Below are 27,000 nucleotides of genomic sequence, written 5' to 3'. Positions count from 1 at the left end.
TTTTTCCCTGCCGCCATAAGGGTTATTTGGGATTTTCTTATGAAGGCCAATGTGGTGCAGTGGTTAGAGAGTCAGACTACGATTTGGGAAAACTGGGTTCAAATCCTCACTCAGCGCTGAAGCTTACTGGGTGACTTTGGGCTAGTGAAACATACTGGGTGATTTTGGACTCTCAGTCTAACCTACCTCACAGAGTTGTTGTGAAGAAATAATGAGGAAGAGGAGGATCATATATGCCTCCCTACAGGAAGAGGCGGGATATAAACATAGCAAATAAATAAATAAAATGTAGGTTGCATTTGGGCTGCCAGGGAATTCAAACTCTGTCTGCAGGGAGATCTGCGATTGTCAGTGGCCACCCTAATAACCAGTGGACTGTGGGGACCAGTACTGGAGGAGGTGTTGTGCGGCTGGGGTCTTCCACCTAGAACTGTATGTGGGATGGAGTGTGAACTGGATTCCATCATGGCATTTCTGCTGTAGCCACACACTCTTTGATGTGTTCTACACATGGTTAATGTGTGAGCATTGTTAGTGACACTGTGATTGGTGGGTGGCAAGCAAGCTTGTTGATGGCGCTGGGCCCATAGCTCAGTGGCAGAACATGTGCTCTGCATGCATCAACTTGATATCATGGATTAAAAAGGATCTCAGGCAATGGTGTTCAGAAAGAGTTTAGAAAGATGCGGCTGGACTAGAGAAGAGGCTGACTCAGTATGACAGCTTCATACGTTAACGGTGACAAGTAATCACTTCCACACAATCCATTGCATGATGAACCAGAAACATCTGCAGACGGGATGAGCATATTACAGGGGAGGGGAAACACTAATGTTAGAAATTACTACGTCAGATGCTTCATCAACATGGTATCCTGTTTGCAGATGTTAGTATTGCAGCATGCAATGGAAACATCTGTCACACCACAAGGTTATTGCAAGAACTAGACCTGACTTAAATCTTATTAATGCCAAAGAGGCTTGATCAGAAATAGACTTTACAACATGTGTTGCACTGATGTTTTCATGCTTTCCTGCCAACTATGAGCATTACCCTGTTTGTCTTTAACTGAAATATTTGTAGATGTATTACAACCTTTGCAATGTTAGGCTTTTAGACATTTTGGACAATTGCTAGGCGGGTGATTATTAGTTAGGGAAAGAGGATAACTGTCTGCCAGATTTAAAACGAACATGCACTTTGCCATTGTTGTTATCACTGGATTTTTATTCAGATGTAGAAAAGGCTGCATACTGTTCAAAGTGCGTCTGTGACTGACAGCTGCTATCTATCAATCTATCTTTCATCATTGCCGTCATCAGTTCATGGCACTTAACGTAGTATTTTAACTGAAAAGGAGATTACAGTCTAAGGCCGCAACCCTAAAAACACTAAACAGTACAATCCTATGTGTCCCTCTTCAGAGGCAAGCCCCACTGAGTTCAACAGGGCTTACTCCCAGGTAAGCATGTATGAGATTGCAACCTTAAGAGGGAGTGGGACCCATTGAACAAAGTGCTACTTACTTCCAAGTAAACATGCTTAGGAATACACTGCACATTTCTCTAGAGTGAGAGAAGGAAAGGAATGAAAGAGTAACTAGGGTGGCCATCTACATACTGCTGAAGAAAGGGCAAAAGATGATACAGATTTACATAAAATGTGTACATGCTGATTTGTATGTTTAGATGTACATTTAGACAGAATTATTATGATACAATACATCTCATAGTGGAGAAGACTGTGACCAGGTGATCTGTAAAACTGCTCAGTCTGCTATCCAGGTACTAAGTGTTGATGTGCAACTTTAAGACCTCATCTCTCCCTTCTTGCGGTTCTTTATCTTTAAATCAGACTTGAACGGGACAGTCCTTCAAACAGAGGACATCTTCTAATACAGGGCTATCCCCTGTAAAATAAGACCCATGGTCATCCTATAGATAGCAGGGGAGAAATATGCATCAATGCATTTATAGGCACTCAGGGTGAATTATCCTGGGCCAATCATTTCTCTCAGCCTTGTCTATTGTATACAGTGCTGTGGCGAGGACACGCCGTGATGTTTGTCATCTATGTTTCCCTGTGTTGCTTGGAGGTTTCAGTTATGGGTAGGAAATGGGGGATTGGGCCCAAGACTTTCAGGAAGAGGTGGGATTTGAAGCAAAAGTGGGAGGAAGCGCCACACAGGGTTACTGCAAAGCCACCTTAAAAGGCATGTTTGTGGTTAGGGTAAGCTAAAGAGCTAGGTCATGCAAATGAACCATAGGTGACTCATATGAAACACGCACAGACAGAAATGTGGCACATCACTCACATTTCCTGGGGATTGCACATAAAAATCCCCCCAACATTTAGCAGCAGGAAATAAGTCTACTAGTTTTTCACTTCGTGAGTAAAAGATTCAGCTATTGTAGTGAGCAAGCTAAATGAGCAAGCTGCTTTTCATAGAAGCTAATGACGTAACTAAGAATTATTTTTAAACAGTAATTTCAAAATATGCATTAGCATATGCTCTTTTTAAAAATCACAAAACAACTTTTAACAAATACACATTGTAACTATTGGGCAACATCTCATTCCCAATGTGACAACATTCTGCAGGCTCTAGCAATCTGGTATGATTGCAAAATACAGACAGCTTTGGGCTATTCCAGTATATGTATAGGTGGTATCTGATACAATTTTAGTACAAACCAGTAACTAATATGCACACACCTGATCCTTCTCCATCCTTATCTTTCTTCTATCTTTGTTTTATATTTGTTTATTCAAAAATGAGTGACACTGACACTGTAGAAGTAGGCTTCTGTGCAGATTCCCCCACCTGATAACTGGATCTCACATTCAAATATACCTGTATGTGCTATTCCTTCATCTGAACCCTTACAACCAGCATCCAGTACTGGTTGTTGGGTTATTGCCAGAACTTTTCTCCTTCTGGAACTCTGTTTGTGCTCAGAAACAAACACACATCACGCAGGTCTTACACAGCACAGCTGGTTTATTTCCTTCAGGCTTCTATGCAGTCCAATTCAGATCAGTTCAGATCAGCACACTGAGGCATACACAGAGAGCAGTGATCCAAGAGCAGTGATCAGTAAGCAGTGATCAGATCCATTTTACACAAGTGAGAAACTATATACACATCTACACAATTCTTATCTACATTACATACAGCTGTGATGAGGCTAACTTTGAATCTTGGCAAGGTTCCCAGAACAGCCTCTATCTCAAGGTAATTGCCCACAGATAGTCTTTCTCTGTTTAACCCTGAGATAGCCATACACACACAATTTTAATGACTAAGCAAGTATTTCTTTTCATATACTTAACACTGGTTTCCATTGCTGGATCAGGATAGCACATCTAGCATAGATTGGAAAATTAGCAACGGGCTCATCTACACCAAGCAGAATATTCCAGTATGAAAGCGGTATATAAAAGGCAGGAACCATACTACTGCTTTATAGAAGTATTAAAATGCACTGCAGGATTTACACTGCTGCTTTATAGTGGTACTGAAGTGCACTAACAACTGTTGAGGCCCATAACACATCTACACCAACCAGGATATAACACTATGAAAGTGGTATGGAAGCGGTATACGGTATGTGTCAATGGGCCCCAACAATGTCAGTGCACTTCAATACTGCTATGAAGCAGTAGTGTGGCTCCTGTCTTTTATATACCGCTTTCATAATGGAATATCCTGGTTGGTGTAGATGAGCTCAACATCACCTTTGGTAACACTGATCACCTCTTTGTAAGGCCTTAGGGTGGCTATGTGTCCACGTTTGGAGCTTTTCTAAACAAGGCTGTTAACTGGCCGTTGATCTGGTGTATCTACTTTCAGTTTTGTTTCAGAACTGAGATCCAAGCAGTACATGAGGATGAACGATGCTTTTGGACGATTTTAGTCTTGTAATGTAATCTTATATATTTGTAATATATTTGATTATTCTGTTTTATTTGATTATATATATGTTTGTAATGGCTTCGGCTACACAAATAAACTTTCTTTACTTACTTACTTACTTATTTATTTATTTATTACATTTCTATACCGCTCAATAGCCGGAGCTCTCTGGGCGGTTCACAAAAATTAAAACCATTCAAAGTATAAAACAACAGTATAAAACCATAATATAAAATACAATATAAAAGCTCAACCAGATAAAAACAGCAGCAATGCAAAATTACAAATTTAAAACCATGTTATTTAAAATTTATAGATTGTTAAAATATTGGGAGAATAAAAAGGTCTTCACCTGGCGTATAATGCATATAATGTAGGTCCCAAGCGAACCTCCTTAGGGAGCTCATTCCACAGCCGGGGTGCCACAGCAGAGAAGGCCCTCCTCCTGGTAGCCACTTGCCTCACTTCCTTTGGCAGGGGCTCACGGAGAAGGACCCCTGAAGATGACCTTAGGGAGGTACATACTTAGGCAGGTACATACTTACATGAGGAATGTTTCCTTTCCTGCTTTTCCACTACATAACCTCTAGTTGGCACTGTGATATAGCGGAATAGCACAAATGCACAAAAGGAAATCATGCTTTCTTTCTCTTTCATAATTAAATCCTGCATATTCCCTGCTCTAAAAAAAACTATTTGAAAGTGTTAGTCGCAGAAGTAAAACTGGAGGGTCCCGTCATCATCTAAAGAACCTGTAAACAACTGTGAGTAGGGAATGATGAATGCATGATAAATGCCTCGTATAGAAAAGCTCCTACAGAAGACTGAGCTTTGTTTGAAGGGCTACCAGAGGACCATCCTCCATTTGAAGGCATCTTCTATTTCAAGGGCTGTTCTGTCTAATTCTGGTTTAAAAATTAAAGAGCCATAAGAACTGTTGCCCAGCAGCTCATCAACAAGTAGCATCTGAACAACAGACTGAACAGGCAGGCACACAGGTCACCTGCTCCACGGCCGACCTTAGGGTAAATATCACCTTTGGTGCCTTGCCTTCCATGGTCAGTTTTGCAGGACCACAAGCCACCCTCAACAACCCAACAACAAGCCATAGGTTGTCCAGCTGGGTTGTGTTTGATTAACAAAGCATGCTGAGGAAGCTACACTTGGTTTTGGATGTCACAAGCTGCCCTGGAATAAATGAGGCTAACAATCTTGAGTTGTTGTGTTGTGCAAACAATGTCAGTGTCTTAAGCCTTTATTTCCATCTTCATAAAGTTGTCTTAGGGCAGGCTTTGTATATTTAAAAGCTCAGTGGAGCATGCATTTCCTAATTAAATTTGTGTCCTAAAAAGGCTAGCTCCTATTTATTTATTTATTTATTTATTTATTTATTTATTTATTTATTTGGCCATGCCTTTTCGGTTCAAGAAAACTGACCTACAATACAAGGCTTAAGGACTGCAACTTATAAATAAATAAATAAAATGTAAAAACCTATTTTTTTCCTGTTTCAGTGATTAATTTGCAAGATCAAACGAGATCAGATTGTTCAGGATGGTATGGCCATACTCTCTAAGCCTACAGCGCTCAGTATTCCCAGGAGGTCTCCCATCCAAGTACTAACCAGGCCTGACACTGCTTAGCTACCAAGATGAGGTGTGATTGGGTGTATTCAGGGTGTTATGGCTGTAGACAGTTGGTAGCTGAATGCAAAAATGTTTGACCATTACAGGAGTTTCTTTTGGCGTGCTCTTTTCTCTCTTGCAGCAAAATTGTGTTTTGCTGCAAACTGAGTTGAGGGATTGTGAAATCAACAGTACAACATGCTGTCAATACGTGTGGGTGTATAAAGGATACTTCTACATATGAAGATAAAACTTCATCCTGCTCTAACTGTAAGAGTACAGCTTCTCCCTTTTCCCAAGAGAAAGAGGGAGAAGCAGACTATTTTTTTGGCAGTTGTGGTAGTGTAGAAGGTGCTGAAATTATTAGATAGATACAGAAAGGGGTGGGAGAAGGGAGCAAATTGCCCAGGTAACAGAAAAAGAATTTTGGCATTTGATGTGGAGGGAGGGGGGGAGAGCAGAAAGAGCAGAAAGGAGACAGTCATGACTGACAGAGATGGAAGCTAAATAAAGTTTTCATGAGAGGAAGAAGAAAATAGATCACCACTGTCATTAGCCAGCAGAATCCTAAGAGGTCTCCAAAGATCATTTTTTGGATCATGATGGTCAAGGGCCCCAGCTTCAGAAATCCTCAAGCAAAGTACATGATGTTGCACCAGCCAAGCACCAGAACAAGGGACATGGGGACCACCTCTCCACTGGTGTTAGTGAGACGCATCACCATGCTCACCAGGATCATAGAAGCATATGTGGTGGTGGTGGTGATGATGATGATGATGATGATGATATGGAAAGGTTCTCCAAGCATTGTTTGCCTAAAGTATTTGTTGACTGTAACATGAAAGATATCTGGAATCTCCAGAATGATTATCACCATGGCTCCTCTAAGAGCGATGAACTTACCTATGAGTCTGAGATGATCTTCGGGAGTCAGATAGGACTCCTGCAAAAGTTTCTCAACATATATGGTGTTTTCCCTTTTATGTGTTTTGTTATTGCTTCGCTTTTTCAGAGGCTGGTAGACACAACACATTGTGAAGCAAATCATATACAAGATGTAGAATCAGGGCAAGGCACAGAAATCTAGCCTTCCATGTTTATTCTACTGTTACTTTCTACTGTTAGTTTTTCCCTACCCTGTGCCTGCTTACCCTACCCTGTACCTGTTTGCATTCTCTTCCCCTCCTTATTGTTTTACTATGATTTTATTAGATTGTAAGCCTATGCGGCAGGGTCTTGCTATTTACTGTTTTACACTGTACAGCACCATGTACATTGATGGTGCTATATAAATAAATAATAATAATAATAATTCAGGCTTGCCAGGTCAATCACAGGGGTTAGGTCTAGGCTCCATCATGCCTTTTTATTTTTTATTTTATTTTTGGAACTCTAGAGGAGACTGATCATTACTCCCTGAATCTATTTCTATGAAGTCATACAAGATGGACATCAAAGGCCAAAAAGTCCATTGGGTGTGCTTTCTTCTTTGCATGAGGTGCTGGAACATCACAGTGTTGCCCTCAGCACTGGCCAACTTAAATGGAGTCAGCCCCATTGTTGGGAATCGAGTTCCAATCCTTGTCTTCCTTGTTGTAGGAGATAGATTGTATGTTTGGCATGCAAATGTTTTGTTAGGCTAGAGAACGAAGATGTGAAGGACAGAGTTACCTGCCAGAGTACAAAAGAAAAACAAGGATCCTTCCTATATCCTGAGGAGAATTTGAGAGGGAACAGATGGCCTCTGCTTTGCCTCATTAGCACCCTTTGTGGCTATGCTGAAAGAAAAGCCCAACACTAGCAACCAGGCCCAAGGATAAAAAATGTTTACTTATACTATTTGTTTTGTTTTCTAGCAGTTCCTATCTTTTGGTAAACTTTCTCTATATCACGATATCCATTATTTTTAACTTTAATAATAATAATAATAATAATAATAATAATAATAATAGTAATAATAATGTAAAGTTATAAATGGAAAGGTTTCCAGCTGACCTCTTACAGCTTTATTTTATCATTATTTATAAACTGCTTATAGTGTTTACAATATTTGGTTGGTAACGTTGCCTCAAAGTAAAGCTATGTTCCACTGATTTTTACCTAGTACAAATGACATCAAACAGAAAGTGAAAGAGAAACATACTCTAAAGCTAACTAAAGGAAAATCATTTTAGTAGTTAGTACCCAACCTTGAAAGAAAGGTTACAGACCCTTGCGTTTAGCAAACCCTAGGTTAAAAAAATATAGCCACTGAGCTCAGCTCTAAAATTATTATTATTTCTAAATTTGCATCCATATGAATTTACATGCAAATGTTATGCAAATCTGCACCCTCTTTTGTTCTTATTCATGGCAATTCGTAATTAGCCACCCTGCCTTGAGGGCATCAAGTCCAGCTCTCCTGCCACCTCTTCCTTTCTAACCAGTGACAGTCATTCTTGGGCTAATGCATGTGTGCAACAGCACTTGGACTTTGCTCTGGGGATCTAGGCACCATATAGTGTGATGATTTAATTAATTAAATGTATTGTGGGTCATGCACTTCTGTTATTCAAAGCCTCTCTTTAGCTTTGGGGTATAGCTTGACCACTAACCATTTATGCTAATTAATGGGTCATCAAGGCAACATGTCAGATCAAGAATTTGCATGGGTCAGCTGATACCCATCTGCAGGCTGGGAAGAAACGGCAAAACTTGCCATTTCCACAAGTTCTTAAAACTTATGGAGGGGGAAGGGGAATTACAGGTTCTGTTCCCAGTCTCCATCTCGAGGCGTTTGTTTGAATGTCAGAATGGAGCTACAACTGTTCACTCATAGGCTATATTCCACCTTTCAAACCTGGAAAAAATGGCAATTGGAAATTAGCCAGAGGTGTTGGGAAGCCACTGTTACACCCTTGGGGGTGGCTGCAGGACTGCCTCCATTGCTTTTCAGGGAGTAATGATGCCTTGGGACCAACATTGACTGCCTATGTGCCTTATATACTTGCTACCTGATCAACCTGTACAGTTGTGAATCTGATCAACCTGTAAATCCCAGACTGTTGGATTGCTGTTAACAGTCACTATTTCCTTCACACCCACTACTCCTGCTTTTGGATTAGCAACTGAAGTGTCCGATTTTGCCCTTGGGCATCCATTTGCTGAACTCTAACCTACCTATGGATTGGTTTTCTCATTGTTTGTTGTAAACACACTGTCAATTTGCCCCGAAGAACCTTCTAGCTCTTTTATTATGTCTGAAATCATGCCTGTGTGACATTTGTGATCTTATAGACTGCATGTATATCACCATACTCTTATTTAATGGTGGAAGAAATTTTGGGATCAGGCAGTTAGGCCCCAAAAGATGTATGTATTGCTCTGATTTAAAGTAATTAAGTATGCTGAAGTTTTGAAACCTGTACTTGAGCCCTAAACTCAGTACATGCCTGTTTTGCCGAACTGACAATTAAAATAAATGGCCTGCCACTTCAGAGATGCTGATTGCACATTTCTCATTGATGTCAATCTCATTTAAGCGATATAATTGATGTATCCAGGGAGGAATACAAAATTCTAATCAATTGATAAACACATTATTTTGCCATGCAGAGCGTAACAATACAGGCCTCCAAGTTCTGTTCTTTAAAACATATAGCTTTTTTCAAGGCATCTACTTTATAGATTTTCCCCATAATTACAGGATTATAAATAACATGTGTACAGTACAGGGAGTATGTGCATATACTTAAAGAAGTCTAGAAACTTGTTCATGCATGATAAGCACATATGTGAGTGAGTGGTGGTGTACTTGATTGAGCGATGAAACCCTGTAGGAGGGGTCTCATTTGCACAATGGGAGGTGGTGCTCATGTTCATGTCCCCTCCTTACACAGCTCATGCAAACATAGTATTTATTTGAGCAAGTCTCTGTGCCTATAATAGTCAGCTCAAGGTGTGAGCTGTCTGTACAAGCCGTGTAGGACATTACAGTAAAGGCTCAGAGAAGAATACAACGTAAAGACCCTGTTCATAATCCCTAAAATATCCAAACTCTGAAAATAAAATTTTCATTACATTAAAGAAAAATCACCACCACATAACAAAGAAAATCCATACTTGGAAAGTTTGTGCAATGATCTCCTTGCATCCACTATTCCTTTCTTTATCACTCCTTCTTTTAAAAAAAAATGACTTAGGTGGTTGGTGCCAACAGAAATAGAGCCAAAACAGATGTATCAGCATGTTCAGGGGGAAACTCCAAGATCTGTAGAAATACAAGAATTCTTTAAAAAGAAGAAGAAGAATACCTAAATGAGAAAACTCCCAGAAAACAGCCCAATGAATATTGAGTGTTAGTTGGAATTAAAAAGGCCAACCTAAAGCAGACATAAGCAAGCCCACTTTAACCAAAAGGCTCAAGCATGCTCAGTTCTATGGTGTACGGTAGCTCTTTTCTAAATATTTTTAAATGACGGTGATATTTAAAACCCTAATAAATGTTCTTCGCTCTTTCTCTCTTTACCTCAAAAAGTAAATGTGCTAAGAAAGATTTGACAGTGCTTCTACAAGAAAAATTATGGGAAATGGTGTTTAATGAGATAAAAGAAATTATAGGAATGGAGATAGAAGAGACACCAACTGTGGTATTGTTATCAGTGTATGGAGAATTGATTTGTAATCAAGAGATAAAAGAATTGATAACGAATTTGTTAACAGCTGCAAGTTTAATGATATCCAGGAGCTGGAAGGTTCAAGGGGATTATCATATAGAAGATTGGTACAAAGAAATGTGGGATATTGCTATTAATGATAAATTAACATGTAACATGAGAGTGAGAAGAGGAATGATAAAAACGAATGATTTTGAAGTAATATGGAAACAGTTTTTGGACTTTGTATTATTAAAGGGGAGAGGGAAAACACCTCCAGAGGAATTAATGAGATTTTGGAAATCAGAATAAGATCCCTGGGTTGAGGGAGCACATTAATGTTAATCAATGATTAGATTAAACAGAATTAAGTTTAAAAATATATGTTTATTAATTTGTTTAGTATGTATTATTATGTATTATGGGGTATTATTTTATATCGTATTGTTTGTATTGTTTGGAAAAATGAAATTAAAAAAGAATACCAAAAAAAACCCCAGTGCTTCTACAAGATACGAAGGCTTTGTTGTGTGTCCAAAAATGTTTTACAATTAAGGAACAGCTGCTGGGGGCAACATTTCTCTATGTATTCTTGCTGAATGAATGCACAACAATCACCAACATCTCTAGCTAGGGCTGGGGAAAACTGGTGATAATCAGAACAAGTTAGTCTCTGGGCTGTGGTGAGCCTAATATTTAAGAAGGCAAAAAAATGATTGGAACGGCATTCTTTCTCCTGCAATATTTGACAACTAAGGCTGAAACTCTCAGTCCTGCCGAAAGGCATGTAATGCCTTTAATTAGTAACCATTTTAATTAAGATGATTTTTTTTGTTCCTACACCCACCCCCGCAAAGCTGTTTCTTTCCAGTACCCAAGCAGCTTTAGACAAAATGCCAAACACGGATTTGTTTATTTGGCTGCATGTGCAAATCAATTATGCTTGCTATAGGGATGTAGCACTGCATTGCATTGGCGCGTAGATTTATGTGCCTAGTTAAATGCAATGAAGATTATCACCAGACATGTTTATTGCATGTGAAGCTCTACATCCATGAAGGACTGTGATTATATGAATTATAATTATGCATTGGTTTTAGGTTTTTAATCAGTTTTATGTATTATATATTTTTGTATTCAATGTTGTTCCCCACCTCAATCCAGAAGGAGAGGCGGGTAAGAAAATAAAATAATGATAATAATCTCTGCAGTTATATAAATTATCTAATTCTTACTTTGCACCTTTATTTAAAGGAGAAATGTTAACCTTGAAGATTTCTTAGAATTTTTAGAGACTTCCCAATAGAAGGGCACTCGCTGCTGTGACTTGTAAATTTAAAAATAATGCTTTGATTGAAAGTACCTGTCTGGATACAGTAACACCACATAGCATTAAGCAACTATACTGTGCCTTTCGTCTTTTCAAGTGCTAATTTCAGCACATTTGTCAAGCTTTTTCATTATTATCTTCAATCTGTTTATTAATCAGACACTGAGTTTCAGTGGCAACAGTTAGCACAATACAAAATTGTGATTGACGGGAACACTGAGGACAGCATTAAACAGCTCTATTTTGGCAGCTGTTGAGCCATCGGCATCCAATGGAGGCGAAGCAGGAGGTTCTGCTGCTGGAGGTTAAGTGAAGCTGGCAGATCAAAGTGGTGGTGGGGAATTAGGACGTTAGGGCTTTCGGATTCTTTAGAGTTCTATGAAACTTGGCATTATTTTTACTCTATGGGCTCATCTACACCAAGCAGGATATTCCACTATGAAAGCGGTATATCAAAGGCAGGAGCCACACGACTGCTCTATAGTGGTACTGAAGGGCACTTACAACGGTTGGGGCCCATGACACGTCTACACCAAGCAGGATATAACACTACGAACGCGGTATATGGTATGTGTCAGTGGGCCCCAAAAGTTGTCAGTGCACTTCAATACCACTATAAAGCAGTAGTGTGGCTTCTGCCCTTTTATATACCGCTTTCATAGTGGAATAACCTGCTTGGTGTAGATGAACCGTAGGTAGTTCTTTGGAATAAGGGGGCATTCATTCTGTAGAATTATGCAGAGTCATTTGGTGTTGAAATCCACAAATCTGTTAAATTTGAATAGTACTCCAATGATGATGTAACTTCATTCCCCCCCCCACCAGCCATTGCTGTGGAGGATGTTTAGGGCCTAGGTTTGTGACTGAGGTGAGGTAAGAAGGATAATGCCAGCAGCCCCAAATTAAGGCATGAGCTTCCAACCGACTAGCTTCCGCTGCTCCTAACATGTAGAATGGAATTAGCATAAACAAAACAAGGTTTATACAGATTACATAGGTCAGCCCTATTTAAATAAATTATGCCAGACAATGTGGTGCCTGTGGGCCCTCAGTCACCTTTCTTAGTACCCACTAAGGTGCCTACTCACTTAAAATAAATAAATAACACATTTCCTTACTGGAAGCTGCCATTGCTGTAAATTGAGTTTCCATTGATGCTGAAAACTGTTGGTTCAAAGGTGTTGCTTTGTGTGTTAGGGTTCAGACCCCACCTCTGCCTTGCTGTTGTTATTGTTAGTTAGTTATTCTATACTGGCCCATAGCTGAGGCTCTCTGGGCAGTTTACAAAGACTAAAAACATTAAAATACAGGGTTTTTTTTTAAAAAAAAAACCCAACAACAACAACATGTACATAAAACACACAGTGTATACGAAGACGATGTACATCTAAAACCAACTTTGAGCAATCAGACATAATCATAAGACAAATCTAGGACTGATTGTTTTCAAGCTTTTGTGCAGGAGGTTCCTTCCACTTTCCCAGTCATTTTGTGCTGGTGCCCAGGACAGTTTCTCAAGTTGCCAAATGTGTCAACGGCCCCAAAAGGTTGCATAGCCCTGGATACTATAAAGAATAAGATTTACTTAACAAAAAGTAGGAAAGAATAATCAAAATTGTATACACGCTAGCAAATAAGATTAATAACAGCATGTTATTTCCTTAAAGTCTTTTCCTTAAAGCCAACAGTTAGTGAGCAGTTTGTTTATTTGTTTGGTTGTTGTTGTTTTTAGATTATTTTTATATCACCTTTCATCATATGATCTCACGGTGGTTTAAAATAATCAAAATATTCAATGCATGTTTTCGTTACGATTAAGCCCTCAAAACTGTGTCTACTGGAGAGTCCTTGACTGGATGAACCTATAGGGCCTCCATTATGTCTATCAGTTGCTGGCTGGCTAGCTGCATTTTGTGAATGAGATGATGGCCAATCAGAAGGCCACTGAGCCTGCAATCCTATACACACTTACCTGGGAATAACTCTCATTGAACTTCTGAGTAGACATATACAGGATTGCATTGTATAACTTACCTTCACTGTCCTCAAGTTCTGTCTTTCTCAAAATCACCTCCATCTCTTGTCTCTTAATCTTCTCAGGCTTCTACAGATCCTCCTCATAGACAAAAGCCCTTTTTCTGCAGGGATTCCCTCAGGGTACCATTCTCACAGGTTAAAATCAAAATCTATTGTGCTTTCACCTATTTCAGGGTAACAAGATATATTCTTAAATGGAATGACATTACACAACCCCTCAAAGTCCTATGTAATAGGATTCCTGTTGCCATGATGTGGCGTGCCAAATGTCCATCAGTAAAAATGGTTCTGTGGTTGTATGCAATGCAACGTCAAGCGAAGTAGAACATGGCCCTATGAAAGTGACTACACCTTTATACAACTTTAGGACCGTGTACAAACCCATAATGCAGTGTGATTGAGAACAATATCTGGTACCTTAATTAAATCAACAGAGAAACACATGTTACCATGCACGTTTTGGTTCAGGTGATGGGTTTTCTGAGGAAATCTGTTACTTGGGCTAGGAAATTTAGGCCATGGCTAGACCAGGCCTATATCCCGGGATCATCCCTGTACATCCAAATGACACACAGGGGATACCGGGAGCAGGCAGGGATGACCCCTCCATTTGCCTGGGATAATCCTTAGGCCTTGCAGTCTCCACATTGTTGTAAAGAATGGTATGGAATTCAGGATGTTATGGAATTATGAAAAGCTGTGGGTCAGCTCTCACTTTATAAAAGGGCTCCATATTATGCACACTGGAAACGCATCTGCCTGGATAACTATAGTGTGTGAATTGAGACCTCAATGGCTATAGCCAGCCACGGATTCCTGGCAGTGTTTCCTGCTATCAAACATTTTAAAATGTGTTGCCACAGAGGACTTACCACAAGGAAGTGGCAACTCTGTGAAAGATCAGGGAATGGATCGTGTTAAATTTCCGTAATTCTACTGCTATGTTACGTAATCGAGTCAGTTGGCAACACTGGTGTCAAAAGCGGGCACACTGTTTTTAAAACTATTTAATTCAGTGCATCCAGGAAATTCAGTGCAGCGAGTGCACTTTTTGAATCCTCATTAATAAGATTGCAAAGATGATTAATGGATTTCTAGGGCTGCTTATCTGCATGAGAAACATTATGCAAAATGACTCGGGGATGGCATTATTTTTGTTTATTTTTAATCTGTATCAGTTTCCTCAATATCATACCCAAATTTGACATGATGGGGAAAAAATAGTTAAGCAAGACTCTTTTCGTTTTCAAGCTGCATTCTTAAATGCTTCTGGGATGCCCCCCAAATCCCTTAAATGGGTTGTAAGTATATACAGTGTTGATGTCAGATAGGATAACATACAGTCCTCCTTTTCTAAAAAATCTTTGGCTATTTGAAGAAGATAATGGATTGGACAGCTGACTAAGCAGTCTGTTGACCTCTCTAGCAGCCAGCTAGATTGATGGTCTTTCCTTCTCTCCTGGGGAACTGAAGCGTGCAAACCTATCTTTTGTTATTTTGGAAATACTGAATTCTTCTCTAACACTCTATTGAGCAGAACTCTGTAAGATAACCTGTGGAGGGTGGCACCACTAGGATACAATAGATGTACATCAAAGCAAACGAGAAATGAGGAGTTCATAAAACATGAAAGTGAACACACTGGACAATTGATGGTCACGGGAGCAGAAAACCCATTAAGTTAAATATTCAGGCAGCAGTGACTGCTTTTCAGATAGATAGATAGATTGATAGATAGATGGGGGAGAACAGTACACAGGGGTTCACATGCATACACACTTACCCTGCTCAAGTTCTGGACACCTAACCAAACAGATTATAAATCTGCGGTCAATTCATATTTTGCAAATACCATTGAATGACTACTTTATTGCTACTTGTCATATAGTTATCTTCTTGCTAGGGCCTCATCTTGAGGTGGTGGGGGATGTCAAGGGGCATGACCTCCCCCAAGATATACCAAAACCCTCCCCTACATTTCAGCTTTCATTTTACGGAACAACATGTATACCCCTTTTACTTACAGTTGTATAATTTAAACCGTGTGCACAGTATTCTACCGATAGATTAAAGCAAGCTCTGGTGATCCATCCTGCCAAATTCCTCTGTAAGTAGTAAACCTGCTTCTACCTTTCCTACTACACATACACACATAAAACAAAAAACCCAAATTCTCCCCTGCTCTTCCTTCTTCTTCTTCATCAATTTGCGTAGGGAAAACAGCTTGATGTGGAAATTAATATTTTTACCTACATAATGAACCCAATAGTTATGCAAATAAGCATCCTCATTGTTGAAGATTAGACTAAATGACCTTAAGATAAATTCCAACTTTAAAATTCTATGAGCTCATAAAAATTAAACTTCTGGGGGGAAAAGTTTGTAATCAGTAACAGACTATGAAAACAGGGGCAATACCTAACTGTACTTCATGTGCTCACAACAAAATGTACTAAGAATGCATTTTTGCACTACATGTACTAATGTTTGTTTTTTAAAAACTGTAATTTGAATATGGTGTTTTTATTCTTTTATTCTGTTTGTTGTGCACTGCTCTGAAATCTTTGGATGGGGTGCAATATATAAATATTGTAAATAAATAACATGCATTTATAGCTTCTTTCCCCACACTTTCTGTCCAGTAGTTCTCTCTAGATGCAATCAGAGCAGCAAATACAATGAGATTTTTTTAAAAAGAGGAGTGGGTATCACAATATTTAGACGGAATTCTTATGACAAGTTATTTCTCTTTCCTTTCCCACCCTTGGGAAGGAGTCTTAGTTGAGTGGTAGACCACTTGCTTTGCATGTAGATGGTTCTAGGTTCAATCCCTAACAGCTCTAACTAAGGTTAGGAAAGATGTCTGTCCAAAATCCTAGACAACTGCTGACAGTTAATGTTGGCAATCCAATATTTTTTCCATGTTTTCATTTCTTAAGCCATTTTTCCAGTGGCTTAAGAAATGTGATAAAGAACCACTCTAATATGGAGGAAATAACATCTGCTTATATGTCTTGGTAGCGCCCTCTGCCAGTTTTCATTTTTCGCCACAGTGGGCATGTACCTATCAGATTTTGCGCCCCAGGTGGGTCTTGAGGGTAGGGAGGGGGCACATTATTTTTTCTCTCTTTTTCAAGTTTTTTATTATTTATAGCCAATGGCCATCACAATACAAACACAAAGCACACAAGTATAAAACAAAAAACATTTGATACAATAAAACAAGAATACAATAAAATGATCAGGATTTAAAACATTCCTTCTGTTTAGCCCGCTTAGGATTTGACAGTGGTATGGTTTAGAATGGCTGCTCTTACTTTTCTTGCAGCTAGCGCAAATAAAGCTATCCTATAGCTGATGAATTTGTCCACATCAGCTAATAGCCATCTAATTTTAAAATTTCCTGATTGGTCTTCTGAGGTGGTCTGAAAAGGGAGAATAAATTTAGCCCTGGGCGAATTATATAACGGACAGTATAGGATATAATGTACAAGATCTTCAATATGTCCTGCTTCACATATTCAAAAGCACTCTTTTAAAGGTCTATTAGAAAATCTTCCAGCCAGATACTCAGTGGGCATTTGAGCTGGGTAAAAGCATGCTTAACAGAGGAAAAGGTTAATAAGTAGCCCTTTTATTATCTGTTTTGATTTTGGTATACCAAGTAGCAAATTTACAGTTTTTTATGTATTCAGAATCTATTTTGGCATCTTCACCAAACACAGTATCTTGGATCTATTGATCAGATATGTCCTTCGTAATTAGCAAAAAAAAGAGGAAATACATCACCAAAAAGGAGGATGAAAGAGGCCAGCAATATGCATTATATTTGCATATGCTAATTTATATTGACTCTGTTCAGATGAACCGCTAAGTATTTGAGCTAAACATTATGGCTTAGCATGTCATCAGAACCATGACTTAGTGTGCCATGTGAACCATTCTTAACCATGAGCCACAGTTCAAACACACACACACTAACCATTTGCTGCAAAAGGTTTCGCAGCTTAACCACGGCTTAGTGTGTTGTCTGCACCAAAAAGAAAAGGGAGTCGCCCTCACGTAGAGAAGGTAAGAAAGAGGACCTAAGAAATATGGTTCAATTTCCTATATGGACATTAACAAGAAGTGTGTTGACTGAACAGGCCCATTATAGATGCACAATTAGAAAGTATTACTATAATTTAAATAAAAATATAGTAAATCTCACCATAGTGGGGGATGCTGTGACCAGGTGAACTGTATACCTGCCTATTCAGTCTTCTGTCTAGGTGCGAACTGTTGATGTGTAACAGTTCTTATGGGTTCTTATTCTTAAACTGGAATTGGACAGTCCTTCAAATAGAGAACATCTTCAAATGGAGGATGGTCCTATGGCAGCCCTTCGAATTGAGGCCTGTCCTTTGTAAAACAGGACACATGGCTACTTTAGTTGAGGGAAATCTCAGGTGGGGATTCAGTATCATCTGTCTGGTCAGGGTAAAAAAAAATCTACACGTTTTCAAAAACCTCTTGAACATCCATAGGTCAAAGTAGGCCATACGGCAAGGCCTATGACTCTAGTGAAAAGCTGGGCTGGCATTTTGTCTGAGCAACAAAGAGCTTGCTACCGCTCCCTGGTACTCTCTTGCTGTGCCTTGCCCCCTTTTCTTTTGCCAAGCACAATTCATTCTTGTATGGCTTTTCTCTTTGGGCCATGTTCCCACTGACTTGCAAGTGCAGGGTCAGACAGCCCTTAAGTTACTGAAACCATTCAAGAGCCTTTGAATATGGCATGCTAGGAAGCAGCTAGTTCAACTCCTCAAGTGTCCATGAATAGAAGTATTTATGGTCTTGCTTTTATCTAGAGTTCCTCTCATAATTGGTCTAACAGAAGTTAGATCGTGAGGGCTATGTACAGTATAGTAAAATACATGGTGACAGAAGATAAGACTATGGCCTGGTTTGGGGCAAAAATTCTTAACAGTAAAATAAATCCCCATCCAAGGCTGTAAACTAGAGTATGATTGATTAGGAAACTTTGTCCATGGGTCCATTGTAGCCTTAGGCACACTCTATAGTGCATGGAGTGCTGTTCTGTGCTCTTTTCTAATGCTTCATATGTTATAGGAAGCACAATGGGTGCACAAATGACTCATGGCAATTCACATGTGTATATTCATTGAGTGAGTTTACATGTAATAATTGAACTTAGAGTTATGTGCGTGAGCAAGAATGTGTCTGCTTGAAGCACTCCCCTCTCATATTCCCACATGGCCAGGAGGAGGAATAAACCAGAATTTAGTTTTACTTTATTTATTTATTTATTTATTTACTAAATTTATTAAATGCCTTATAAAATAAATTTCCCTAGGCATTTTACAATAATGATAAACTGCAAATAAAATTACAATAAAATCAACAATATAAAACTAATAAATATGCCAACACAGCATAAAATTCAATATCACATTGCAGGAACCAGGACAATAAACAACATTGCAGGGACTAGGATAATAAAACATGAAAACACTAGAATATTTTAAAAGACTTTAAATGACTTGGATTTCCCCCCCTTTCCAAGTGCATGGGAGGAGAAGAGGGGAGGGAGGAGCTTGTGAGCCTGGTGCTTTTCACAGAGCTTCATCCCACGTATCTGCTTCCCTCGGATTATCCTCGTAGTGCTAAGCTTTCGCGGTTGTTGTTTTTGCTACCGGGCAACATCGATCCTTTGCATACCAGGAAGTGAGTTTAAGGGGGGGAAATGTAAAAAAAAATAATCATAAAAAATCAATGGATGACCAAATTCAATTCAAATTTGGTATGCTTAAAGCTCTCCCTAATATCTATTACTGGGCCAATTTTGGTGTCTTTATCTTTAAAGTTTATGCAGATGTAAGCATTTCTAAAAATCCTGCTCCTGCGCCCCAGCGGCAGCTCGGAAGATACGCTCAAAAAGTAGGGGCTAAATATGGCAAATCTTTTGGCTTTGTAGCACAATTAAGGCAGGATGCATGGGAGTACTTCACAATCAAAGCAGATTATAAGGTGGAAAACTTCTGAGTCCTTTGCATGCAATTCGCAGTGATTGCACAGTATAATGCTGGTGTGATAAAGCTCACAGGCTCATTCCTGCTTATTTGTTTATTTATTGCATTTTTATACTACCCAACAGCCAAAGCTCCCTGGGCGGTACACAAAAATGTACACAAACCCTTAAATTATGGTTTACTGTTACATTTCAATCAGTGTAGAGGTTTAAAGGCGGGGCATCACTTGAACACAGCCATTGTGGGCTTCTGATTGTATGTAGAAAAACATTCATGTATTTTTCTGTACACATGGGGGCTCTGTTTAGGCATTCCAATGTATGTGCAATGTTGCTGTCCTCTAATGTAAGTCCTTTCTACCTAGAATGAATGTTTGAAATGGTTCATATAATGGGAAATTAACTGCTGTATATAAAGAGAGCCTCATAAATCTGCTTTGAAATCCCAAGATAACCCACAAACGGGGAACCAACCTGTCTCTCTGTGAGAAAATGTGTGAGCTATACCCATGTACAGCACTTGAATATCTTCCCAGGGGAGGTGTGGCTATACAGTACACATACCTCCCTAAAACATATATTCGTAGGTTCACCCTTTACATATTGCCTTGGAAACACAAAGTTCAGATGCAAGAATGACTCACACACCTTCTTTTCACCATTTCCAGTAAGATCTGAAACCACTGTATATAAATTAAGGTTGTTTGTAGCCACATGTTCTGTATAGACAAGATTGTACCAATGTGAAGGCAGCCACAAAACGGATATAATTTACCACTGAATTCAGCAGACTAGAAGAAGCAATAAGCAGGAACATATCCAGATGATGACCAATGCATGAGATGCTAGGTAAATCCCATATACACTATTTGGGAGGCGTGTGCCAGTGAACTCTGCCCCAGGGAAGACATGTCCCCTCAAAAAACTTGTAGAGGGAGGGTTTTTGCTCTCCCTAGAAATGACTCATTGTTCCTTGGGGGGGCTTCCCACTTTCCATTTTGAGAATCACAGGCATAATTTCTAGAGTTTTTCAAACTTATCTTCAAGTAATTTGAGAGAGGGAGTTACACATTAGTCACCTGTGTAAGCAACTACAAGTTTATAATTACTTCCCCAGCAAAACATTGTTGCAATAATCTGATGTCAAACAGCAAAGAAGTTTAGCAACCTCCTTTTTAAAAGAGGAAGGAGTAGGTGGGAATATAAAAAAGCAAAAGATGGGACCAGCTGGGCTCCTGCTCAAGTCAACCTATTATCCAAACTGTTTGTAAAGCCAGGTTGTAAAGAAAACCAAGTAGAATTCAGTCATCCTCCGTATACTTCCATCTTCCATCTAACGGCCACAGGCTGGAGCTGCTGTTCAGGATGGGAATAAGTAAGTGTCACTCTCTAGTTGTACATGGGAAGCTGCAGGCAGAGCAGCTGTCTGTACTTGTAACATTTTTTTTTTTAGTCTGTGCAAGAATTTGGTCACTGATCATCTCTGCACACAGGAACAATTTGGCATCCAACATGCCCAGGGTTAAATAAAAATCCTCTTTTAAGGAGTGCTTTTCTTAATTAAATACATGAGTTATTTGGTAATCTCATGACTCATTATAAATATATAATTAAGAGCAATTTGAAATATTCCCATGGTTTTAGTGGTAATATAGAATGCTTGGTTTTAGGTAGATGCTTAGTGTTATTCTATTCTCTCTCCCCGCCCCTGCCCCCAATAATTTCTGTGAGTAGAGTCCTAAGATTCATTGTTATATATGGGAATATTGAGGGTGTTTCCCACATTATCTGGGATCAACAGCCTCTCATTTTGTAACTGCCTCTAGCCAAATATACTGCCAGCCTGAACAACTTTTTACTCACCAACCAGAGTGCAGCCACTAGCCATGTAGAATGGCTTACCAGATGCTTGAGAACTCCACATTTTGCAGTGGAGATCGGCTGTGAAATGTGGCTGATGGGCTTTGTTCAGCTCCTGGGTCAAAACCTGTACAGAGCTGGGCTGCAGAATTCCTGAGTGTTTTACTCACACCTCCTTACTCACTATCTCAACTTGGAACATTTTCAGCAGTGATGCCACTATGGTTGTTAGTCTGAAATGTACCACATGAATATGTGTGTGTGTGTGTGTGTGTGTGTGCGTGCGTGCGTGCGCGCGAATGATCCATTTGAAAATCAAACATACATTCCAGTCAATGTAGCTTTTGTATTTGATTTTCCATTACAAAAAAATGCAAAAATGAGGAGCTCCAGTGAGTTTTGCTAGTACTCTGTTTAGTTTGGAGAAAGAGCCCCATATCTCCCTCAGAAGTTTTCTTTAAGTAAAATTCAGGTAGTAACTTGAGCAAACCAAAACAAAATTAAACAGGCAGTACTTGTAAAACAAACAAACAATTTTTGGGGCACCAGTGAACTTGCTACCAAATGGGAACCATGCCCAACTCAGCCTATTCAAGGTACATAATAAGTAATGGAAGAAAGATAAAGCAACTGAATAGAATTTGCACACAATACCCTCTCACTATGTATAAACCAGACACATTTTCTTACTGGTAGCTAAGTAAAGTGAGGGCCTCCAGCTGCCGCCATCTTCATTTCCCATGAATGCCCCTTATGCAGCTCAGAGACATTCTTAGGAAATGAAAACAGCAGGTGGTTGCAGGCTGATGCGTTCCTCTGCAGCATGCCTAGGCACAAGAAAAAGAAGGGTGCTGAACTGTGGATTCAAAGGTGGTGTTTAGTGTTGAAGTTCAGACCCACCGCTACTTATGTACAGTTATGGACAGGTTACTTGTCCTTGGGGACTAGCTAGGCTTCCCATGGTGGTAATTTTGTAGTGGTGCCCACGACAGGTTCTCAAATTGCCAAATCTGTCCACGGATCCAAAAAGGCTGCCTACCCATGTTTTAAGCTAATGCATTGCCTGAGGACTCCTGGAAAAGAGAATCTCATGACCCTATAATATTTTTTTCATAGACAAGTACTTTCTTTGAAATATCTTGTTTCTCAGCGTGGTGCCTTTTTTAAAAAAAGACACACACATAAGATGCTTTAATGTGTTTGGTGTTCTTCCCTGCCTCGATCCAGGGGGAGAGGCGGGTAATAAATAAATAAATAAATAAATAAATAATTATAATAAATAAATATATTATTATTATTATTATTATTATTATTATTTATAAAAATTATAAAAAGTTAATGCAATACCACATCATTCAGGTATACTTATGAGGGATTGGATGAATTTCCCTGTTGAGCACACAGATGGTGGCAAACCCAGGTTTGTTTCTGTGTGATGTGTGAAATATCCTTAAAGGATAACTTCTAAAAATCGTTGGCACCTAAAATGTATAGAGTCTTCCTGATCCTGGGATATGGTCAGTCATGTCAGCAAAAGATAAGTTATACCTAAATGTGGTCACTGAACAATCTGATACTGTAATATAGAATGCTGAATTTAATTTCACACTTCACAGAAGGTACATTCACATTCTTTCATGTTTCCTTTTTTAACCAAGGGCTTTATCAAAAGTAGATGTAACTGTACAGTGCAATAAAAAGAGTTTTATTTTGGTATAGGTATTGTGATGAGGTCCATACTGTAGCATAAGGGGTACGTACCAACTATAAGGGTGATCCATCCTGCAGGGCTTTCATCTTCACTGCTTTCATAAAGACTCTTTGGGGTTGCCAGTCAGAGGGCAGAACCTGCCATCTCAGGGCAGAACTCAGTAGAACCTGTCCGGGGTTGGAAGGGAACCTGTTGGGTTGGAATGGTACCAGCATGAGATCTAGAGGGTCAAGGGGAAGATCCTAAGAAGAACCTGGTGTGTCTTTAGTGGCAACCTGGAAAAGGACTGTGCCACACTGCATATTGATTAGGGAAGCAATGACTACAATGGCTTTTCATATTTCCTAGCTTAAACATGAAGGTTATTTAGTGGGAAACTGCACAGCCTACAAATTCAATTAATTCAAATTATACAGTTTTTAAACTCTTCCAACTTATTCCAAAGTAAACAACCCTGTCGACTCAGTGTGAATAACTTCCATTCAGTTGAGGGAAAGTGCTATCTTCACATTTGGTTAGCACATTTTACATTCAAAACATGTTGGAAAATTTGGAAACAGTTTGTTAAGAAACCTGCAATGTGCCTGACTGTTGATTTTATCTTCTCTTCTGGGTGGAGCCTACCAAGTCCAGGTGCTTGATTGGCTTTGATGTTTAATGGGTTCCTGTCACAATGCAGTTCAATTGGTCACGCCAATTCTGTAATATCTGATTAGCAACATTACTTGGGCTCACTAGGATACTAGAACCTCCAGCACTTGTATTTTATTGCTACTTATCATGCAGTAATTTCCATTCTTGTGGATGCTACTGACAGGTATAAATCTCAGCAAGGCCATGAGGCCTTGCCATTTGTAGCTAGATTTATTAGAACTAGTTTGGAATGTCAGAATCTGTGCAAACTTATCTCTGTCAGAGTACTCATGGGAGCCGCTACATACTCACTCCCTGTCTTGACCTTGAGGATACATGGCTTCTCTGGCAACTCGAGAATGTTAGAAAAGGTTGGGGGGGGGGCTTGTCACTCAGATGGTAGCGTCATCTTGGTGAGCTAGGCAGTGTCGGCCTGTTTGGGCATGGGCATGGCTTATGGGCCAGAGCCCCTGGCTCTTAAGTGGTGTGACAGAGGCTCATGCCTCCATTTGTAAGCTGGAGCAAAAGTGAGAAACCTTTGCAAGGATCATCTTTTGACTCATGGCCTGAAATCCTCCCTGTTTGGATCCATCACCTTTTGGGATTTTGAAAGCACTCTGCACATGGACTGTCTTCTATTTGGACTTTGGATTACTAAGGACTGTGCCATGAAAACTACTGTGCAGCATTTCGTAGACTCTCATTTGCTGTGGATTGTGTGTTTTTTTGTTTGTAGTCAGCTCAGTGTAGTGGCAGGCTGGGATTGATTATGACTGTTGGACTTTTCCTCTCGTGACTCAGGCAGCTTGGAGTTCCCAGTGCTAAAGCAGCAGCACGGGACCCCTTGTACCTTCCCTGTGATTGTGTGTGTTAGATCATTAACTGCTCTGCATAAGGGTAGACTGGGGTTGATTTTTATTGTTGGACTTTTTCTCTGCAGACTCAGGTGGCAGGGAGTTCCCTGTACTAAAGCACCAGCACAGGACTTCTTGTGCCTGAGATTTTTACCCAACTCGTAATCTTGTTTAGGCTTTGGCCATGTTCCCTGAGTAACCAACGTGTGGTCATGTTTGGACTAGCTCCCTTGGGATGGTTTGTTAAGCAGGGCAGGATCTACACTACTGCTTTAAAGCGCTTTATAACAGTTATAAAGCGCTTTAACTGCTTTAAAGTGCTATAAAACTGTTATAAAGCTCTTTAAAGCAGTAGTGTAGATCCGGCCCCTTTCAGGAATGTCCCATTGTGATTGCCTGATGGAACAGACCAGTAATCATTCCCCTTCCTTGGTTGGGTTTAGGACCCATTTTTGGAACTAGGAAACCAGGTTGTTATTGTAATGAGTAGCATTTTGACTGTACATTATCTTGGAGCGTAAAGCTTTCTGACCATCAATCAGTTTTAAGTATTTCTGAATTGTGTAACCATTAAGCTTTTCACCATGAGATCTCCCTCAATAAAAGAAGTCTCACTGATGTGGATGTTCCATGTCAGTTGGCCAGAATGTGTGAATGGTGGAGGGAACGGGAAACACGACAGCTACGCACAAAAATGCATTTATACACATATTCCTCTTTTAGCTGTTGCATCATAAAATCATATGAACACATGGAGCATTCAGAAATGCTGAAGAGTTGACTGGAGTTTGATTCCCTTCTGGTACAATGTACTCAGCTGCCCTAGAATTGCATTGCCTCAAGCACCAGTAAATGAGCTCTACAAACATCCATCCTTCAGCATATACTGATAGGGTGATCTCTTGCTAAACAGCTGTAGTTATAAATCTTCCACCTTTCTGAAGCAGCTATCTCCTTGATCCTGGGATTGTGCATAGCTGACAGGCTCCTGCTGCCAAAGGACTCTCCAAATTGCTGAATGGGGCTTGTTAAATCACCATAAGCCTTGGAAATAGCTGCAGTTCTCTGTTTGCCGGTTTATGGCTTCGCATTAGGAATGGGTGTATTAACCCTATTCAACAGTTATGGTGGTGTGGTGGCCGAGTTGATGGACGTAACAGCCCAGAATAATGTTATAACAAATTATTCTTTTAAAAAGTAAGATGTCTTATATGTGGTGCTTTAACACCTGATAGAGTTTTGCTCCAAAATTTGAAAAGCTAGCTAGATTTTTTTTTATTTGGTAAAGATATCAAATATTTATATTTGATATTTATATTTGATATTTATTTAGTAATTAATTTTACAAAAAAAAAAAACCCCAACCTTTTCTAACTTATTTGTTCCAGCAGGCCTTTGGAGAGTAATTTGGTCCTCCATCTATGTGAATGTCTTATAATTTTGTTGTGTATTTTAAACTTTTTTTTTTACATTTCTTTTCCTATGTTTTAAAATATATCTTTTAACTTTGTAATACTGCCTTGAGGCCCACAACTGGGAAAAAGGTGGGATACAAATAATAATAATAATAATAATAATAATAATAATAATAATAATAATAATAATATCTTCAGATAACACTGATACGAAATAGTTAATTTTTTGCAGTATTATTATTTATTTATTTATTTTGGTAACACACTGAACTAGTTCAAAATTGAACCTGTTATTTTAGAATTAAGGCTGCGAGCTTTATTTGTTTAATCGGTGGATAAATGAACTAAAGCTATAGTTGATTGATCTGATTTTTGAAAAAATCAGTGGAGCTATAAGTTAATAAGACACCTTTTTTGAGGCTAGTTCATTTCTGGCATATTACTATCAACGGGAATAAGGAAAATGTCTTTAATTTCATCTCCTAACAGTGAGAGGTTGCTTGTCTTCCTTAAATTGTCAGCTATCTTCATATTATCACTATTTTTGAAAATGTAAATTTAATTAATCGGTTAATTGATTAAAAACCAGTTGAATAACCAACTTAGGGAGCACTCCTATGCAGGTTTAGATAGAAAAAAGTCCTACAGTTCCTAACGTTCCCCTGCCAGCATGCCTGACTGGTGGAGTTTTAGGATTTTTTCCCTACCTAAATCTGCATAGGTTTGCTAAAATCATTTGCCGGCTTTATTTAAAATTAAATAAAAATGAAATTGCAAGAAATGAGTACTATCTGTACGCATGCATGTTTGTGTGTTGAAAACCACTGAAGTTATGACAAAACTGAAATTTCTTGTCCATGCTACCTTTGTTGTTTATTCGTTCAGTCGCTTCCGACTCTTCGTGACTTCATGGACCAGCCCACGCCAGAGCTTTCTGTCGGCTGTCGCCACCCCTAA

At 39.3% G+C, this 27,000-nt stretch overlaps 1 protein-coding gene and 1 pseudogene across 2 annotated transcripts in view; one reads left to right on the top strand and one right to left on the bottom strand.

The window, feature by feature from the left end:
* Positions 1-27,000, top strand: part of NRG1 (neuregulin 1) — a 612,616-nt gene that overhangs the window by 374,307 nt on the left and 211,309 nt on the right. The gene's annotated exons all lie outside the window — the stretch shown is intronic.
* LOC134400966 (5S ribosomal RNA) lies at positions 5,492-5,610 on the bottom strand (annotated as a pseudogene).

Source organism: Elgaria multicarinata, chromosome 6 (assembly GCF_023053635.1).
Source record: "Elgaria multicarinata webbii isolate HBS135686 ecotype San Diego chromosome 6, rElgMul1.1.pri, whole genome shotgun sequence".
In the NCBI taxonomy this organism is placed as follows: domain Eukaryota; kingdom Metazoa; phylum Chordata; class Lepidosauria; order Squamata; family Anguidae; genus Elgaria; species Elgaria multicarinata.
The sequence above is the reverse complement of the archived record's forward strand: the minus strand, read 5'-3'. Positions and strand labels throughout refer to the sequence as shown.